General features: G+C 40.8%; 1 protein-coding gene across 1 annotated transcript in view; it reads left to right on the top strand.

The window, feature by feature from the left end:
* The window catches only part of LOC139690019 (uncharacterized), a 290,228-nt gene that overhangs the window by 158,406 nt on the left and 113,936 nt on the right, over positions 1-17,886 (top strand). The gene's annotated exons all lie outside the window — the stretch shown is intronic.

The following is a 17,886-nucleotide window of genomic DNA, read 5'->3' as shown; positions in this document are numbered from 1 at the left end:
TTATTTAGCATGCATCGCGGTGCACGCATTCACGTTGCTTAATTCTTTCGGTTTTCATTGCAAGATCTTAATCGTGACGCATGACTGATAATATGAATCTTATTAATTCTCCTTTTATGATTTTACCAGCGTATACTCTATATTGAAGAATGATTTAAACATGCCGCTCTTTATTCATGCAAGAGTTTCATTCGGAAAAATCTCAAAACCTTAGCCTGAAAATATTTTTCATGCTGTCATGACACGGGTAATCAAAGCTAATAATTCATGCATTGAGAATGAAATAATATCCACCATATCCATACTAAAAAGAAAGACTTGTACTTTTCCACAGATTTTATTATATGGTACAACGCGTTTCGCCGACTTGCGGACCTGATGATGCCGCAAGTCGGTGAAACGCGTTGTACCATATAATAAAATCTATGGAAAAGTACACGTGTTTCTTTTTAGTATGAATATTGAATACTTCCACGAAGTGAAGCCTGAAACAGTAGAAAATATCCTGCAAAGTAATAAGAATAATAACTTTTTACTGGTGAACTTTGAAACTCATCATACCGTAAATTATTTTCGGCTCGAAAAAATCCGTGAACTAGTTCTTCAGAATTGGGTGAATATTGAATGCCTTAACTCCATGGTGGAAAACTGTAGTGAATTTGATACTTGTCCTTTAGTATTCACCAGGTATATCGAAACTAGAGAGAACTTCGGTGAGAACCGAGTGCCAGAAAGATAAAAACACGTAATTGCTTACGTTTCTATTAGTTTGCGATACCACTGAATGATCTCCAAATGTAGTGTCATTTATTTTTCCTGCTAGACCGACGTCAGTAGAGAATAATGCCCATTCATCAAAAATGATCGCCAAGCCACCTAAGACATGACACCACTTTTATCCAACTTTTCCCTATAATGAAAACACAAATTTTTTTTATTGCGGCAAAATTGCTCCTTACAATCGTGAAAGGACAAATACGGAAGCAATATCGATTAACTATGAACTCGGGTACTTTTTTTTTCTTATGACGGACTCGAAGCGCGGGAGGAGCTCGTATATTCCTATTCATCTGTGATATCATTCGCTACGCTTCGCAATGTCGGAAAAATTATGTTTAGAATGTCCCCCTCGTTTCATTCCTTACGTGATTTTTTTTGACTTGGCGGCGCATCTAGGATTTTGATGATGTGTCCCACGTTGCCTTCCTGCGTCGAGCGGGCCTTTCCGCGGTGCTTTCGAGGCGAAAGAGAGAGGAGCGGCATTGACTCTCGCCAACGCTGCTGCACCCCCAGGGGGCGTGGGGCCTCGGATGATTTTTTTCCGCTCTCGTCCTCCCTTCGCTACGTTGCCCCGGAGGAACGCGTAAATCAAACCACCGCAACCAACGTGTCCCTCTTTCCCTACTCGCCCCCTCCCACACACGCCTCATCCCCTGCTCCTCGTCCCTCCCTCCTCGTCCCGTCCCCCCGCCCTCACGGTGCCTTGCGGGGGTCTCCGTAACAATGGAGATGGTGCAGGAGCCCTGGAAGAGAGCGAGAGACGGTGGTGCGCCCGGGGAAAGGGAAGAGCATTCTGCGACTGCTCTCAAAGTATAATTAGTCCCAACCCACCCGCCCGCAGCCTCCGTGCTCAAAAAGCGGCGCCCACCCCCTCTTGCCGCCCTCGTCTCCGGCCCGACCTCCTCCCTACTCCATCCCACCTATTCGGCAGCCATCCCCTAGCCTCCCCATTGAGTGCGACCCCTTCCTTTCTCCTAAAATGGTCTCCCGCTTCCATTCGCACGACCCACCCCTTGAATACCCTTCCCATTTCTCTGAAAAATTCCGCACCGCGTAATGGCGGCGGTTTTTGGAACTTTAAATTCGTTTAATGTCCGTAAATAATTTTCTTGTTTTCATTTTTTTTACGTTGGAGGGAAAATGTTAGGGTTGTGGAGGTTTTGGGGAAGCAAGGGGTGGGGGTGGAGGGAACGATTTAAACGGCCCCAACTGGCCGCCACGCCTGGGTAATTCGTGTGTCGTATTACATTATTCATGTGCCGGGGGGGGGGGGGTTACGGATTCATTGTGTGATGAGAGCCTTGAAAAGTGTTGGATGCTCATCCCTCAGAATGGAATAATGTGTGCAATTAAAATATTCAGGGTAAAAGATCAGGTTGGTCTGTGTGTAGCGGTGTGGGACGATTCCGTGGAAACGATAAGTTTACCCAATGGTTTGCGGTGCTGTTTTGGGCCGAAATGGAAATGGATCTTTGTCATTTTTTTAATTCCAACTTTATCGTTCTTGTAAAGGTCATTTTGATAATGGGGAGGGGCCATGTGGTGTTTGTTTATTTCCACTTAGTCTTGGGGTGCGTCTCAGGTTCTCTTGTAGTTTGTATGATTTATCAAAGGACGTAATGTTAGCTCGAATGCGATTCTCGCGATAAGCTGATTTTTAGGCGTGACGTTAATGATGGAGCGAAAGCTTCAATTAAGTTCCTTTTAGATGGCATAGTAAGATAGTAATGTTTCCCTAAAAATCGATTAAGTACACCGGTGGCTAGATAACAGACTTCGTTCATTTGTGGAAAACGATTTACCTGTGCACCATTGATGCCTAGCCGTTACCTTTTCATTTTTAAATATTTAAGATATCCCTGTCTAGGCAGTTGATGTATTGAAATAATCCTCCATTTATTCGTGTATTAGCAATATAAAATAATTCCGGATTTTCCACTTAATGGGCTCTAAGAAAAATATGATCTTGATCGCCTGGAAGGAAAATCATGTGTACAGATCTTATTAAAATATTTACGATGGCGTAAAAAATTTTTGTGAATATTTGAGAGATATCAATTCCACATATAAGTTCAATCAGAATGTTTTAGTTTCGTTACTCGATTTGTCTCTTGATTATTGAAATGAGGCCCACAATCATGGAACATTATCTAATATAGTTTGGGAAGTCATTAATATCTAAGCACCCTCTTAGTGAAAATGGCTCCATTTTTTCTCCTAGTTTACCATAGAGATTATTATCATAGCAGCATAACTTAGAAAGGTTATAAGAATTATTACTCTTTCGCCAATCACATTTTTTCGACCTTGAAATATCCATCGGTGGGTTAGATTTGCAGTGTCCTCCTCCGCCGAATTTTCTTTGGTTCAACCCCGAAGGCTTAATGAGGTTTACAAAAGTTTCTGGCAATTGTTATTCGAAATTTCCCTTTCCTTACGGCATTCAGTGAAGATCCAACCCGGGACTGGCAAAAATTATGATTGTGTATACAATCATGATAGCGTTCCCACTGAACAATCCTCCAGAATCGGAACTCTATAGCGCATGCACATGAAATTCGGACTTGATATTTCCGCCGAGTCACCGTCCGCCGCATCCCTACCGACCGATGAGATAAAATGTCTTTTTGGTGGAAGCTGTGGGAACTCTCAGGGCATTGGCGAGGGAGAGATTCCATTTACCATTCTTCTCGTTCATCACTCTCCTTCGTTGCTCTCATCCCCGCATTCTCCCCTCCCCCTTTGCTCTCCTCTTTTTCGGAAGCTCCAGACTCGTCGCACTCAAAGCCACACTCACTCCCCGTCGTACCTCCCGTCAAATTTTTCCCTGTCGCCGCTGTCCCACAGATTTCCCCCGAGACGTGTGAGACCGCGTGTGCGCGCTTCGCCCCGCCTCCCGTTATTGCCCAACCTTACACGACGGGGCAACCTCCTCCACCCTATGGTCTCTCACTCCGCCTCGCCGTGAGTCGCCCCTTGCGCTTTATACGGTGCGCCTCGCCGTCTCGCAACCCCTCCCCCTCGGTGGTTCAGTGGTCTCTGCCGTCGCTTCCGTTTCTCCTTCTATACCCCTCCCGAGCTTCCTCAGCGACAACGAGACTGATGAGGATTTAGCGCCCAGAAATTCGCCGCGTACCTACCAGTTTGGAGAAATCTTCATTTAGGCATATTTTATTGGTAATTGGGTTTATTACGGAGATAAAGTTAATTGCGAAAACGAAGGTTTTGATTCATGCTTTTGATATTTTTTTACAATCTTTGTTGTATTTTTAGGAATTTTATTTTGGATGGTGAGGATCTTTATTAGTCCTCTGTTTTAGAAATGATTCCCCCTGTCACTCGGCGGGTTGAATGTAATTCTCTGAGGTACAGTACACACGGAGACAGGAGGGGAAGTAGCTGGACTTAAATAAATATTTAGGACAGAATATTTTTAATTGCCTCATAGGGGCATATTGTATCGTTTCATGTGCTTGAAAATTCCTCCTTTCCTCAGATCCCGGAGCATCCTATCTTCAGGTACCAGTATCTCGTTCGCAGCAAAGGTCCGATGTCGAAATGAAATGATCACTGTATCATACTGTTCGCCCTTTTAACAGCGGCTTTTCTTTGCGTTCTTATGTTTGTGGCTTGGTTATTTCTCACGACAAATGTCAATGCCATTTCACCTTAAAAGTTAACGAGACTTTAAAGAGTTCCTTTCCTCATTTTATTTTCGATGATTTTCATATACGCTACCTTAATTACGATTTTTATTCGTATTCTCGTTGTACTGTAATTTTTAGTCTTGGATTGCCTAGAGTTTTTCAAAATATTTGGACCCTGGCTGGGTTGAAATGATAAAGTCAACATTCATTGAATTTTTATTTCCCCCTTTTCAGCGGTATCATACATCTATGTGGTGGTCGTCATCGTTCTCTCAAATGTCGATACTGAAAAAAGTTATGGCTTATTGTTAGGTTTGGTATTGTTTCTCAATCGTAATTCCCCATAGTGAGATGTACGTATTTTTATCATTCCATCCTTACATTTTTAAGAATCACATTTCAGTCCGCTGATTCCATTCCCTATTTTTGGTCATTCCTCTATTTTTCGTAAAATTAAATGTAATATATGTTACCGTTAACAAAATGGGTATGTTTCCAGGTTAAACCTGCGCCATTCCTTTGTGTCAGCAGTGACCTGGCTTTAGCTTTTTTCAACAGTTGACTTTTGAGACCAGAGAGTTATGCTGGAAAATTTGTCCTTCATTGTTTTTCTATTGGTTACGCAAGCAATTCAAAAGTTAATTCTTTGATGATTGCGGGTTTATTCTTCAATGGTAGAGAGGGACAGTCTGGGTTTTAGGTATGTGATACGGCTGCTGATTTGGTCTGAAGGGCAAAAAAATAATCGGGCCGCACAACGGGGGCCACGGATGAAGTTTATGGGACACGAATCCGTATGGCCGCTAAAAATAGCGAGCACACCCGAACTGCGCGTTGGCTCATCTTTCCCAACCCATTCCATCTCTCTTTCCCCATCCTCCCTCCCTCCTTGCCGATTGGTCACTCCCTGCTCTCTCACTCGCCACGTGCTCATCGGCATGCGAGCGAGCGGGATGACGCGATCTTTTTTTTCATCATTTCCTCTCCTCCTTGATGATGGGGTAGTTTCGTTCCTTTACCGGACTCGTTCCTGTATTTTCGTACGCTGAACGGAAAGAAAGAATCGTTCCTTTTTGTATGTTCGTTCTTTTGGCGAGTCTTCGCCTTTAACAGAAACTTTATACATTCCAAAATTATTCCGCAAATTTGAGTCAAAATTGCATTGAACTTACATCAGCTATTACAATTACGCTCGTATTATGTGGGACAATAAATAATGTATTCCACTTATTTAATTCGCCAACGCAGATTAATATTAAAATAATCCTGTTACTTTATCTGACAAATAAACCTCCATTGGTTAAAAGGTTTGGACTTTTAATGTGAAAAAATTGTCTTTGAGAAAAGTAATAATCCATTATCTTTCCAAAATCTTCCACCCAGAAAAAGTATCAAGAAAATTAACTCGTTTTTTATTCCATTGCCGAGGTAAATCCTAATCATTTCAGGTTAGTTTGCATTAGTATAAAAATGTGTTACATTAAGCTCGTCATTGGCGTTGCAAAAATCTTTTGGAATATTTCTAGAGAATACTTACAAAAAAGGTGTTTAAATACCTATCGATGCAAATAGCGAAACTACGAGTACGTTGTACGAGAATCGTTCAGATATAGCGTACTCATGAGGCAATGATAATTTGGTGATTTTGGAATGAGCTCTACATCTACATCTACATAATACCCCGCAAGCCGCCGCAAGGGCGTGTGGCGGGGGGTGTTAGGTCACCAACCGTAAAAAGGAAAAATACCACATGCAAAGAAACAACACGGAAAATTACACCCCCAGCAGCGCACACACTCATGCAAAAATCCCTTCATCCAATACTCATGCAAACACATATACCGCAAAACAACTAAAAACTGCACCCCATGATGCAGCACGGAAGCCATCCTACAACACGGAAGCCAGGACACAACAAGCAAGAAATTGAAACATCACTACCACATGAAAATGCACCACAAAACACTCTACCCCCAAAGAGTCTGTAAAAGGCAGGGAATGCGACCCAACGTTGCAGGTAGCAGGAATTTCCCCCCGCGGAGAGGGACGAGGGACTGAAAGGGAAACTTAAAAACAGATGAACAGAACACGAATGAGGTCATTCGGAAAGAATGGGTTATTATAACAAAACACATAAGGTTAGTACTACTGGGAAGTGTTGTAGACTAAAGATGTAATCCTGCGATGAGTGACTTGGGCGAATATTTATTTGACTTTAGATGATATTAACGAAACCACGTCCTTATTTTTTTCAAGAATATTTTATTTACGGTGAACTGAGGAAGTATTCAGTGTCTCAGTGTGTCAGCGTAAGGATCCTTAAGCTGTCAATAGATCTACGTCATTCTGAGGACTGAGACACGAATAGGCGAGCCATGTCATACAGTGGAAATCGGACTTAAGTTGTGGAACGTTTTCAAGCGAAAGTAAGGGCGGCGGTAAGAAAAGAACGAAGAAGGGCCTTCTTTCCGTTGTAGCTACCTAGAGCTCAATATCGTATGCATGAGCCCAATATTTATGCATGGAGAGCTTATCTCATGAGGAAGGGCTTTGAGTCTTGGTTTGCCTGGGGGCCGATTTACGCTCGAAAAGGTCCGCTTAGTGTTGACTTTCTTTTGGTTAGCGCATTTCGGTGGACGTCACAAATGGGGACGATACAAATTCCCAGCAAACAGCACCCACACTGTGAGGAACCCCTAGAGACCATCTAGGATAAAGTTGGGGTTAAGGTGTCCTTTCAGTTATGGCATTTTTCAAAGCGATAGCACTTAATTCGTTTGAAAATTTATAAATGTATACGAAGAATGGAAATTTATCTCGGGCTGTGCCATCTCCAAACCTCGAATCTTGCATTAAACTCAGGTTTTTTTCTTATTGTTAGGCATATACTTATTTGAGGGAGCATTTTATGCACGTTTAAAAGATGTTTGAAGATTAAATCCGACACGCTGAACTGAAAGATAAAATTCTAGTCGTCAGAAAGTAATGCGTTGAACACATCTTCCACTAGCTGAGAGAGGCTGGGCCTTGGGGTGCTCCAAGAGACTCTGTATCCTTAGCAAAAATCAATTTTACAATAAAAAAACTAGAATTTGACGAAATGTGAGAAAACTTTATCTTTTCAATTTGGCATAGATTATACCGGCCGCATAGAAGAAATCAAATGAAATACCTACTGCCAATGTCAGTATTAAGCTCATAGGAATGATGCCAAGTCACGTAGAAAAAAATACAGTAAATTATTCAAATCCAGCCTTCTTAAATTATGATTTAATTGATATCTAAATTTTTGTAAATTATAATTATTTTTTTAACGTGATCGCCATAGAGGCACCGCTGTCTCTGCCTGCGATGGTATCTGTAGATCTCTTTCGGAGGATGATCGTCAGGGGTCAGTTTCTCAATTCTAAAAGAGTTATAGCAACAGTTGTTAGTGTTCTGTATACCATTCCAAACCATATGTACTTTGAATTGTCGGTGTGGTTATCTTGTTTTCATAAATTTATTTTCATCAAAATATTCTTTATTGAGCAAATTCAAGGACTTCTGAAGTAATCAAATAGCATTTGATAAAAAGTCTCAAATTGTGAAATTTGAGGCTTTTCATCAATTTTTGTCTGGGCGTCTTATTAATATTCTGATTTTACGTAAATTTATAAAAAAATTGTGGGTAATTAAGGCACAGCGCACCAAATTCAGAAATTTCAAACTATATTCATGGCATATATCAGTTGCACACATTAGTTTGTGAAAATTATTATTCGAGAAGAAGAAATCGTGATTTTCACAACTTTTGCAGTCCACGAAAACCTACTGCGTGAGCAAATTACTGTGCATTTCTCTTAAGAGACCGGATTTAACGGCGGCTTTGGTATTTCAGCTTTACAAAGGTGTTAAGCGGAGTTTAAAAATAAAATGTTGTCACTGAAATCTTCCTGTAATTAAAAAAAACAGACGGGAACACCTGTCTCCGTGTTTCCTTTGCGTTTTTTATAGGCTGGGCAAGGCATATCTGTAGTTTATTATGTTCGTGTTCAAAGTCCTTTAAAGAGCTCTATTTTTCAAATAGAATGAGCTCATCCTTGTCCATCATTGTTTTGTGCCTTTTCGTTTTGGGATTTTTCCAAATTTCGGGTACATTCTGGCTCGTTCCTCCTGGGACAAATCGCTCCAGAACGATCAGTCACTACTCCGTCCGTTGATCATCTCAATTACACCGTCGTAACCTTAAAACCTCCTCGGCACACCAAAGTGAACTTCTTGCAAACTGGGGTGGCCGAACACAGAGAACTACCGCATACCAAGGCAGTGCCCGTAATGTTGACGCTTGACGCGCGAACTAAGGCGAGTAGCAGATTTTCCCAGTCCGTCTAAGCCGTCCATCGTTGCCAGAGTAACTTTTGTCATCCTTGTACTTCAGCAGTCGAATCTTGTGACTAATCTTGCGAAATAGTGTGACTTCGTATTTCTTGGATCATCCTCTTCGTCATTTAGAATATTTCTCGTTGTTCCCCTGCCAAAGTACCACACTTTTCTGACAAAAAAACACAGAAGCAGCTAAAACACTGAATAAATTATGCACACGTTTTCCCTCTTCAGAAATAACCGCCCGTAGGGCGTAAATTGGACCCAGGGAGTGCCCACTCTATGGGCGTGAGCTACCCGACACGGATGGTAGCTCGCAACGACCGGTGTCCGCGGACGGGCGGGCTATAATTGGTCCGCTCCAGCGTGTGCGTATGCTGACTTAGAAGCAGATTTCAGTGTGCTTCGCTTGTATGTTCGACGGTTCGCACGCTTTTCGCATCCCCAACCAGTGCCGTTCGGTGCGCTTAGACCTTCACACCGTCCAGGCGGCCTTTTTTTAAGTGTCACTTTCTCTCGCCGCAATTACTATATGTCCTTGGGAGATCTAGAAGAAAATTCTATACGCTTGAAAACGAAATTATAAAACTGTTTCCAAGCGAATATGATGTTACTCGAATATTCGTTTAAGAGTCAATAATATGATTGAGATTCTTCATTTCTGCAGTTGATTAACGAATCCTGGTCAATAACATCGAAGTTTTTTTCGTGCTGGAATGTAGTCGCGGATTAACGTAGATCTTTTTGTGTTCGCGTCAACGTCCGCCTCAGTCCAGCCCTCCCGTCAAACGAGAAAGCACCATGAAAGATGACCGACTACATTTGGTGGAATTTTCACGTGGTATGCGATCGTGGAGTTAGCTCGATGAAATGTCGAGAGTAGAATATCGTGCTCTGATGCAAACTCGAGAAATCTGCTAGAATTTTATAAATAAACTTTATTTTAAACACAAGTAACCCATATCACAGATTGTGGATCAGATCTTTTTCTTTTTATCTGAATTGAATAAAGACTACTACGGAGCGTAGTTTTCGAGGATAGAGAAAGAGCGTAGATTTGAGGCTTCTGAGAATTGCATGTTGTGGAGAATAGAGAAAACAAGTTGGGCAGTGGGGAGGAGAAACACCGAGGTTTTGAATAGGATATACAAAGAGGAGAAGTTAATGGGAAGTATCCGAAAAAGGTAAGAGATTTTTATGGAGAAGAGATTGATTGGTAGTGGTATGTTGAAGGCCATGATAGAATAATAATGACACGTCTATATTGGGGCGAGATTGGAACTAATTAGTTCCTTCTTCCAATTACACCGGACTACAGGAAGGAAGATAATAGGCTTCTTAGGCAGTATGAAGACAGGTGGAAGTTACGAAGAAATTAAGAAAGAAATGTGTCGGGTAAAGAAAGAGGGGAGTTGTTCCCTTATTCAGAAGTAAATGGTTGTTGTACTCTTATACAGTCATAAACCTGCATTTAAAGTGACAGAATGCCTTGGCTGTCTGACCCTGCTACTTTCCTTTGGCTAAAAGCGTCGGACTTCAGAACCGAACCTCAGAAATCAACCCGGATATCGTTTTGGTAGGTGAGAGAGGGGTTTACCTCGTATTAAGTTCGGTTGTCTGTAATTCTACATCCTGTTATGGAGGGAAAGTTCCTTTTCTATTGCCGACCGCGATTAGCCAGGAAGACCCGAAAAATCACACCATGGTGAATGAACGCGAGGGTGACCATATGCTTCGTCACTCAGAATCAAACCCGGACTCAGTCAGCCCAGTGCTCTAACCACTGAAATACGGCGCCCCTGCCGGACTTCAGAAACGATGGCAAACCATTTTTGTTTAATTTTTTTCTCTCGTATCTGGGTGTATATAATACCAATAGTGGTAACATTTTTCTTCTTTTATTGTCCTCATTTTATTACTATCTAGTAGTTCGTTAGCCCGGGCTCCTGTACCGGATCGTGACTTTGAACCACACCATCTGAAAATTCAAGCGGTGAGATTTTCTGTTCGCTAAAATTACGTGAGGAACCGAAAAGTAGATCAGGTAAACTGGCCCACCTATCCTTTTAATTGATGAATTTTACGTGGCATGAGGTTCGGGGTGAGCTCTGCCCTCACCTATCAAACCCAACCATAGTACTGATGTCATAGTTTTGTATTCATTAAGGTTACCATCGCCAGGCGTCATACGCTAAATACCATTGAAAGACCAGTAAAGACTGCAATTATACGTCATGATTCCGTTATTTTACCGTCCCGTTGAAAAGCCTCTTCATTAATCGGCAGCGAAAAAAATATGAGGGACAAGGGAATCGTAATAAACCGTTAAAAACTGTTTCGAATTCGTACGAAAACTGTTGGTAACGAGGCTTTCGAATGCTTAAATAAGAGTGACGACGCTGCAATCTTTGCGCGTCACATGGAGACATTCCCCTAACGCGCCTCGAATCCATAATCCCGTTTCCTCGCGCGAACGTGAGAAATGGCGAGCGCCTCCGGAAGCGGGGCCAAGTGGACACAATCGATGATATGGGCCCTGCTGTTCGGAGCGCGTTTGAATCCGGCACGCTCTAGAAGTGCAATCGGGGATTTGAGCCGGGACTACTGGCGACTTTCGTTTGTGAAATGTCCTCAATTACGCAAAATAGACGAGATTGTGGAATTGTAGGCAATTCAATGTGTAATATATTGAACATTCTTATATCAAGATTGCCACAATGCAGATAGGTATTGATTTGAAAGCGATGTTCATAAATTGGAGGGCTCCAGTAATGACCAAATAACAGATGAGATGATGTGGTGCATCGATACCTTTTCGGCAATAAAAAAATTTTACCAAGTGGAAAATTTGAAGTTATTTCGTTGACTATTGCTCGTATGTTCAAAATCCACCATATCACTCCTGGAACTACGCAATTTGTGGGGAGTTCCAGTTTGTGTGGGGACCCGAAACTTTTCTAATGAAAATTAACTATCATGTATTAAGTCTTCATTTTGTGTGTTAATAATTAAATATTATATGTTAATGAATTATAATTAAATGTTATTTTATAGTAATTATATTTCCTAATTAGGAGATATAATTATTATATAATATTTGCGGTCCAAATTCCATGCATGCGTGCAGAGACGGACATAATCGCCTAAATGGTCACATGGTATTCAGGAAATCTTAAAATGTGTATTTATTCACCACTTTTCCCGATGGTAAGATACATATGGGGGCATGCATTGTCTTATTGCGACAAAATTTAACCTCTGTGCAAGTGGCAGTTTACAATACTGAGACATTGTTTTTTCTAACTGCATTTGTCAAATGTTTTCCCATGTTTGAAATGTGCTATTTGATGTTCGCCGGTATAATCGAAAGTATAAACGTGAAAGTGCATCAGGACTCTTATCAAAGGCAATGTATCCATGGGTAAGGTTCTTGGTAGTCCAGTGGATGTAACGGTCGGCCGCTGACCGGGAGGCCCGGATTCAATTCCTGATGATTTTCGGCAGCTCCATGCACTCTACTCCCAAGCTGTGTGATTTCTTCTGGGTGCCGTTTCTTCCCGATTAACCACAGGTAGCAAAGGGACAAGAGTTGCCCACCTCTCCTGTCCGCATGTAAGAATTTCTCATGCCGTAAGGACCTTGGCATAAGGTGAGCTTCACCCTCAGCTGTCAAGCCAACAAAACTTGTGGTTCATCGCTGTGATTCTTTTTGGTTATCCAATGAAAAAATGCACTACTATAAAAAGATCTGCCCAAGATATTTATTTCCCTCTAGACATAATTTTGAAAAGAGAAATTTTATCTAAGGAATTCCATGTATGAAAGAATGATGAAATTCCATCTTGCCATTAATACCACTCTCGGAGCGTCGGGAGAAATCACAAAATATATTTATTACCTTTGAGCAAGGTGGTAGAATGCTCCTATCATGGCTAATCGTTTACTCTTTTTAACTTGATGTTATTCTGACCGTAGCTTTTAGTTTTTCGGAGGATGAAATGTTCTGGAGAAATTGTTTTTAAATACAATTTTTTGATTTTGTTCCGGAGCCTAAGCATTAAAAAAATGCGGCTCCACTGATCGAAAGAGCGGGCGTTTGTAACTGGATATTATAGGCTAATAGTTTTTAAGCATAGCCTTTGATAAACTTCACTTGTGAAATTATCCCAGTAGTACCTTTAACGTGTTTTGTGACCAAGTGGGTCTTTGATGTGAAATCCCATTCCGCTTTCCAAGATCAAAGCAGTGATCATATTTTCTCAATTCAAAAGACCTATAATTAGATTTTCTTGATATCTAACTATGCAGAGCGAGGCTTGAATAATCATGGCTTTGAGTGCTTACCATCTTGTTCATTGAAAGTAACCGTTTTGGTGTGGTAATAAATGAATTACTACCTTGATCATAAAGTTCCCGGAATAACCACCGTGTGGCGCTCCCATCGTTCCGATTTGAGTTCTGTTTTTTTTGTTAAATTGGTACATCTGTTGTTGATATTCCCTTTAAATCTTAGTGTCATAACTTGACATTTGCAAAAGTTACGTAGCCAAGAGTACATCTATCTCTGTGTGTGTTGGCGATTTTTTACAATTGCAGAAATGGATTTAAATTTCCAACTACGAACTTGTATTAAATTTTGCGTAAAAAACGGATTTAGTGGCGCACGGACGTTGGAAATGTTGGAAAAGTGTTTCGGCAACGATTCTCTAAAAAAAACGGTCGTTTACCAGTGGCACGAGCGGTTCAGAAGTGGTCGTGAGTCAATCGAAGATGATGAACGCAGTGGCAGACCATCGACATCGAAAGTCGGTGAAAAAATTGATAAAGTAAAAGAAATGTTGGTCAATAACCGCAAATTAACCATCAGAGAAATGGCGGAGGACTTGAACATTGCCTATGGATCCGCCCAAGACATTGTGGTTAATGATTTGGGTTTCCGTCGTGTAGCAGCCAAAATACCTCAATTTCATGCAAAAAAGAGACCGTGTTGACGTCGCAAAAGACATGATTTGCGAGGCTGAATCCGATCCCACATTCATCAAAAGGATCATTACTGGAGACGAGACGTGGGTTTATGAGTACGACACGCAATCCAGACATCAGGCAAGTGAATGGCGTTCACCAAATGAGCCGAGACCAAAAAAACCACGTCGTTTTCAGTCAAAAAAGAAGGCAATGCTGACGGTTTTCATGGATTACAACGGTGTAGTGCATCATGACTTTTTGCCAGAAGGCCAGACAGTAAACAAAGAATATTATTTGGGCGTTATGAGACGTTTGCGTGAAGCAATTCGCCGAAAGAGACCAGAAATGTGGGCAGAAAACTCGTGGATTTTGCACCATGATAACGCACCGTCGCACAGTGCTATCATTATTCGTAATTTTTTGACGAAAAATGCAACAAATACCATCCAACAGCCACCGAATTCACCTGATTTGGCTCCCTGTGACTTCTTTCTGTTCAATCGAGTTAAAAAACCATTACGGGGAACGCGTTTTAGCAGCCGAGAGGAAGTAATGGAAAAATCGCAGGAAGCACTGATGGACATACCGAAAACCGAATATAAAAAATGTTTCGAGGATTGGATCAAGCGCTGGCATAAGTGTGTTGCAGTCGATGGGGATTACTTTGAAGGGGACAATATAGATTTAGATGAATAAACTTGTATTTTTAATTTTCTGAATAAATTCCGGGAAATTTTTGATCAAGGTAGTACCTTGACGGAGTACTATGCTCATCTTAGGTCACATCCCATGGCCTTTCCCTTTTTATTGTTTGAAGAACCAATCAGTAGTGGCACCATGTCTTACGTAATGCTCAGACATGCACTGACTTTATCACCATGTGATGCACTACTGCCGCAGAGCATCGATGGCTTCCTTGCTTCGACAGTTAAAAAAAAGTTAATCAGGTGCATATATTTTTCAGTCACACAAATGGTAGTTTTTTCAATGCTTAAACTGATTATACCAGTAAGAAGTAAAAAAAACACTTACTAAGGCGCTACTAACTCTCGCGGGATATCCATCAGTTAAAATATAAATTGTGATGCCTTAGTACTTCCTCAAAAGTCTTCGCATTTTACTTGCTCAAAATGAAGTAAGTACTTATCTGGATTTTATACAGGAAAGTTGGTCATCATTTTCCGTATCCTGGAATGAAATCTACATGTTATCTGTCGCTGACGTCCCAGTTCACGTTTATCACGAGGGATCTACTTAACGGACTTCACTCTTGGCCAGATCCTTAGTTCGCGGATTTGTTCTTGGGTATGAACGGGTGTTCACGACGAAGTTACGATGTACTGAAATCAGATATTATTGGCCGAACCCGCTTCAACATTGTTTTTAGGTGCATTAGGAATATTTTTCTTTTTTTACCTTCCTTCTATTCTTTGTCTGTCTTAAAAATAATGACTGGTGTTTCGTACGTAACACCACGTGATCCTCTTTCATATGTTATATCTCTCCTTCATAGCTTTGCGAGCGAAATTGTGTGGACGCGGCGGTTCTTAGCCGTTGTTTTCGGAATGCCATAATTTTAAGTGTTTTACCGTAAAAAAATTCCGAGTATCGTCATTTTCTCGCTGTGCATGTCCTGCATTCCTTCCTCTCGTGAATAGATTCAGAATATCTGAAATTTCCCAGGAATGTCTTCACTTTTGAGATGAAATTATGAAGGTGCAGATGTTTTTTCTTTACTCAATTTTCCATTGGAAAAACACTTCATTATACGAAATTACTCATGGCTTGTGCTTATTACGTATTTCAAGCGCTATTGGTAATGTCTCTTTGGGTGTTGTAAAGTCTACCAATATGTAATATTCATGTTTGCCAGAGTAACTATTTGGCTGAAGATCCCCGCAAATACGCCGTTCGCAATAATTTTATAAAACCTGTTAAGCAATTTGTGTTTGTGATTAGCCCATTTTTTACTTACCTCGTGAAGTTGAAAGGACCTTGGGCACTGTCCATATACTATATTACGTCACAATCATAGTGGGGAGATGTCTGGCTAGGTGTGAAAAAGGGGGACATGGAGGAGATGAGAATGTAAGCATTTGATAGTGCCCTCATTTTGCACGATTAACGCGATAGATACCTGTAGAAAAGGTTAAGTTTCGTATTACAACTGGTTGAAGAACAAAAAGTCCAAGTGTAACGTGAAATGTAACCTCAACTCGATGAACAAATTTGGAAAATTTCAGGCCCAGGCTCGACACAGTATGAAGACGGCGATTTCAAAATTTGTGACAAAGTGGTTTAGTGATAGGGAAATCAGAAAAGGAAAAAAAATATATGACTTGAGAAATTCACATCGTCTTTGATGAGTTGCGTGCTCAGTTAATACACGCAGTATAAAATAAGTGGGATATGCTCGTATTGCTTGGGAGGTAAAGGATCTTGGTTTATGGGTCGTGGCCGTTCTCGAGTGACTGTCATATGTGCCTCTTCTTCATTTGTGTCGCACACTTCTTCCTGGTGGGTAAAGCGATTTAGAATGTACTAGTATGGGTTGAACGCTTAAACGTTACTCATGGAAAAGAATTTTTATCTAATCAATATACCCCCGAACACTTTGAGGATCTTGTCACTGTTCCTTTCACGACGACTCTGTTTCCATTATATTAACTCTAATTAACTTTTGGTCCGCCATATAGGTTCTATGGTGTCTTAAATGTGAGTCAATGTGTACGAACTTTAAATTTGTGTAATTTGCTTTCTTGAATGGCTAACAATAAGTCAGCAATTTCGATAAAAAGATTTTTCAAATAATATTTTAGGGAAGTAAACAAGATTTTTAAATAATATGCGAGGGAATAATCATTATACTTCTTTAAAATAAATGTTGCAATGCAACAATTTCAGAGCGTAAAAATCATTCGCCTTGACTGGGACTCGAACCCAGATCCCTCAATATCCGGTCGAGTGCTTTAGCCACTTAAGCTACCGAGGCGTCCTCTTAGACTCTGAAATTTTCAGAGTCTAAGAGGACGCCTCGGTAGCTTAAGTGGCTAAAGCACTCGACCGGATATTGAGGGATCTGGGTTCGAGTCCCAGTCAAGGCGAATGATTTTTACGCTCTGAAATTGTTGCATTGAAATGCACATTAGCGGATGACTCCGTTAAAAGTTACTGTTGCGGCATCTCCCGCAGTTTCTTTGGAATTTGGTAAATGTTGCAAGTCAATTATGAATCATAGATAATCCTTTTTCTCATGAAAGCCCTGTTCAAAAGGATATGGATTGACGTTCACCGAAGGAGTTCATTCATTTGGTGAAGAGCGTTACATAATGAATTTTAGATGGTATTTAATTTATACACCTGTACTTAGGTAGCGGTTAGAAAGCTAATTCTGTGAAATGCCCAACAATGTCATCGCACGATCATCGTGTTTGATTTTAGCTTTTATTTTCTTAACCTTTTTTATTTTCACATTTGTTGACTATTAGGGGTGGCAAATCTTTCTCGACAAGGTTTGTTATATAGCGGGAAAAGTATGTACTTCTTTGCAGGATTTTTGGTAAATATTCCCGAGTGACCTCGTTTGTGGTTGCGGTTTTAAGCATAATTTTTACGTCGATAGGGTGAACTGCTGAATTAATTAGGAATGACAAAGTACTAGACTTTTTGTTTCACTATTTACTTATTTGTTTCGTAAATTTCCTAATATCACATAGGGAATAGTTTTATTTATCTCCCTAAATCTGAAACTTAAAGCTCTCTTGTCGTTGCTGCTGTCATTTATCCTTGAAATTGCAAAAAAACTTGATCCGAAAAATAAGTCGTCACTTAAGAATCGGTATCCAGTGTACAAATTTCTGCATTTGGCTGCCAATATCTCCTATTGAAGGGCTTTCTCGTTGCATCAAAATGTGCTTCGGGTAATTTTTACAGATTACTGTTGGCTCTCGCTGAAAGTTTTTGTTTTTCATTTAAGATATTTTCAAAAAATTATAATACCGGAGACGTGGTATGCCAGGGGTAGAGCGTTAAACTAATAGCCGAAAGGTCTGGGTTGGATTCCCGGGCACGTCACTTCGGGCACCCTCAGCTTCATCCGAGCTCTGCGATTTTTCGGATACCAGACCTT

Source organism: Hetaerina americana, unplaced genomic scaffold (genome assembly GCF_022747635.1).
Source record: "Hetaerina americana unplaced genomic scaffold, ioHetAmer1.1.p SCAF_3, whole genome shotgun sequence".
Taxonomy (NCBI): Eukaryota; Metazoa; Arthropoda; class Insecta; order Odonata; family Calopterygidae; genus Hetaerina; species Hetaerina americana.
The sequence above is the reverse complement of the archived record's forward strand: the minus strand, read 5'-3'. Positions and strand labels throughout refer to the sequence as shown.